Source organism: Cebus imitator, unplaced genomic scaffold (genome assembly GCF_001604975.1).
Source record: "Cebus imitator isolate Cc_AM_T3 unplaced genomic scaffold, Cebus_imitator-1.0 Scaffold32, whole genome shotgun sequence".
Classification (NCBI taxonomy): domain Eukaryota; kingdom Metazoa; phylum Chordata; class Mammalia; order Primates; family Cebidae; genus Cebus; species Cebus imitator.
Window position 1 is genome coordinate 311307 of NW_016107347.1, and position 3565 is coordinate 314871.

General features: G+C 47.6%; 1 long non-coding RNA gene across 1 annotated transcript in view; it reads right to left on the reverse strand.

The window, feature by feature from the left end:
• Positions 1-3565, reverse strand: part of LOC119470486 — a 21296-nt gene that overhangs the window by 12963 nt on the left and 4768 nt on the right. Inside the window, exon 2 of the long non-coding RNA XR_005199400.1 lies at positions 3490-3498. This is a non-coding gene — a long non-coding RNA (uncharacterized LOC119470486). The remainder of the gene's footprint in view (positions 1-3489; positions 3499-3565) is intronic.

Consider the following 3565-nt stretch of genomic DNA (forward strand, 5'->3'; position numbering starts at 1 on the left):
ACCCATCCACCCAACCGTGCATCCATTCATACATTCTTCCATCCACCCATCCACCTATCCATCCACTCATTCACCCATCCACCCATCTACTCATCTACCCATTCATCCATCCACTCACCCATCTACCCAGCAATTCATTTATCTATCCATCCACCCACCTACCCATCCATTCATCTATCCATCTATCCATCCATCTATCCATGTATACATCCAGCCACACAGCCATCTATCCATCCACCCAACCACCAACCCACTTAGTCATCCATCCATCCATCCGTCCATTTATTCATCCATCCACTCACCCATCTGACCCAGCCATCCACCCAACCATGCATCCACTCAACCATCCTTCCACCTACTCCTCCACCTATCCATCCACCCATTCACCCATCCACCCATCTACTCATCTACCCATCCATCCACCCACCAACCTATCTACCCAGTTACCCACCCATCCACCTGCCATCTGCCTATCCACCCACCCACCTACCCACCCACCAATCCATCTGTCCAGCCATCCATCTGTCCTCCCACCCATCAACCCCCCCATCCATCTGTCCAGCTGTCCATCTGTCTTCCCACCCACCAATCTGTCCACCCACCCATCAGTCCATCCATCCATCAGTCCACCCATCCATCTGTCCAGTAATCCTAAGAAGTCATTTTGTTTTTCAGGTTCCTCTGGGCTGAGACAGTTTCCCAGGTGTTCTTGTTTCTGGCACTCTGAACAGTCATGAGGAAGTCTGGTCAGGTGTTTTGTAGGTTATCCCTTGATTGGATATGTCCAGTGTGTTTCTCATGGTCAGACTGGAGTGATGGGTTTTAGGGAGAAAGACCTCAAATGTGAGGGCCTTTTTGTCACATTCCATCAAGAGCACATAATAGCCACATGATTTCTCACTGCTGATGAACTTGATCACCTGACACAGTAGCGTATGCCAGGTTTCTCCGCTGTCATTAGGATTTCAAGGTGACATTTTTTTCCTTTTTTTTTTTTTTATGATTGAGTCTCACTCTGTCACCCAGACTGAAGTATAATGGCATGATCTCTGCTCACTGCAACCCCCACCTACCAGGCTCAAGCGCTTCTCCTGCCTCAGCCTCCCAAGCAGCTGTGATTACAGGCACCCACTACCATGCTTGGCTAATTTTTATATTTTTAGTAGAGAAGGGGTTTCACCATGTTGGCCAGGCTGGTTTCAAACTCCTCACTTCAAATGATCTGCCCCTCTTAGCCTCTCAAAATGCTGGGGTTACAGGCATGTGCCACCTCGCTTGGCCCAAGGTAACATTCTATTGGTTCCACACATAGCATTCACTCTGACTTCCTATTGAGGGATGCTTGCTTGCGTGTGTGTGTGTGTGTGTGTGTGTGTGTCTTGTGTGTGTGTGTCTGTGTGTGTGTGTCTGTGTGTGTCTGTGTGTGTGTGTGTCGTGTGTGTGTGTGTGTGTGTGTGTATGTGTGAATTCTGCCTCTCTTTTCACTTGAGCCCTTGGCTGTTGAATGTCAGGGCTGGGATTTGCACTCAGGCTGGTTCATTTCCAGATCCTGCAAGTGTCCTTCCCTCCCCATCCTTCCCTTTCAGCCTCAGCTGAGCTCTTGGGGGACCGAGGTCACTGCAGCTTGTCTGGCCTTGCTGGGTCCCAGGTCCCTCAGCCAGACGTGCCATCCCAGGGTCCCCTGTTTGCGGCCCTCACTTTGAATTTATGGGCCTGCTAAGTAGAATGGGAAACTCATCAGGGAGTGTGAAAGTCACTCTAGAAGGCGGGAATGCCAGCAGCCGCCAGCCCCTAGCACCTGCACCAACAAGGGGTCTTGCCACACAGCGTGGGCTGGGGCGGGCACAGCTGGAGGGTGGGGCAGTGGAAGGTGCAGGTTCTCTGTCCTCCCAGATCTCATGCCATTGTGACAGCTGCAAGACTGTGCTGAGCCAGTCCCTCAGTCCCTTCCCTTCCCTTCCTTCTTTCTTCCCTCTCTCTCTCTTTTTTTGAGACGGAGTCTGCTGTATCACCTGGGGTGGAGTGCAGTGGTGCAATCATGCCTCATTGCAGCCTTGACCTCCTGGGCTCCAGAGTTCTGTTTCTCATCTTCAAAATAGTACAACTTTCTGTTTACAAAAGTAACGCTGGCTCATTGCTAAAAAGATTTTTCAGAAAACACACAAAGGTTTAAAGAAAGAAGGATACTGAAAAATCACTGAATTTTACCATTTATGAGGGTGAAGTTTATGGTCTATGAATGATGTCTTCCCCCCTCTTTTTTTTAAAGGAAAAGTTCCCCTGGTAATCCCAATCTGAAGATGAAGACTGTTAAAATATCTTACAGCTGCCTGTTTTGTTTTGTTTTGTTTTGTTTTGTTTTTTGAGGCTTAGTCTGACTCTGTCACCCAGGCTGGAGTGCAGCGACATGATCTCAAGTCACTTCAATCTCTGCCTCAAGGGTTCAAGCAATTCTCCTGTCTCAGCCTCCCGAGTAGCTCAAATTACAAGTATACACCACCACGCCCAGCTAATTTTTTGTATTTTTAGTAGAGACGGGGTTTCACCGTGTTGGTCAGGCTGGTCTCAAACTTCTGACCTCAGTTGATCTGCCTGCCTCAGCCTCTCAGAAAGTGCTGGGATTACAGGCAAGAGCTACCACTCCTGGCCCAGGCTGCCTGTTTCTAACTGACTGTTTTTGATGTAATTTCGAACTTATTGAGAAGTTTCGAGAATAGCTCAAGGCACTTCACATACACTTTATACTCAAATATGCCGGCTGTTTACACTTACCCTATTTTTTCTTTTATTGTTCTCTCTTGCTCTCACTCCATCATTCACTGTGTGCGTATACACACTTATGTGTGTCTATGTATTTGTGTATAAATTGCATGTGGATATGTGTGTATATATCTATGTATATGCAGAAAGATAGTTACTTATATGGCATATATACTATATATATATTATTATGCAGTTATGTATACACAGAATTATATGTACATAGCTATATATGTATACATATTGATTTATTTCCATCCATTTGAAATTAAGTTGGAGACATTATGCCCCATTAGCCCTAAAGAACTCAGTGGATATTTTCTAAGACCAAGACCCTTCCTTTCCTCCCTCCCTCCCCCATCCCTTCCTTCCTCCCTTCCTTCCTCCCTTCCCTTCCCTTCCCTTCCCTTCCCTTCCCTTCCCTTCCCTTCCCTTCCCTTCCCTTCCCTCCCTCTTCTCTCCTCCTTCCCTTCCCTTCCCTTCCTTCTTCCTTTCCTCTGTCTCTTTCTTTTTTTGAGACAGGGTCTGCCCTGTCATCTGGACTGGAGTGCAATGGTGCAATCATGTCTCACTGCAGCCTCGATCCCCTGGGCTCAAGTGATCCTCCCTCCGCAGTCTCCCAAGTAACTGGGACACACCACCATGCCTGGCTAATTATTTTATTTTTTTAGAGACAAGGTCTTGCCTGTCACCTAGGTTGGAGTACACAGCTCACCTGCAGCCTCAGACTTCTGGGCTCTAGCAATCCTCCCACCTCAGCATCCCAAGTAGCTGGAACTACAGTCACACACCACCACTTTTTTTT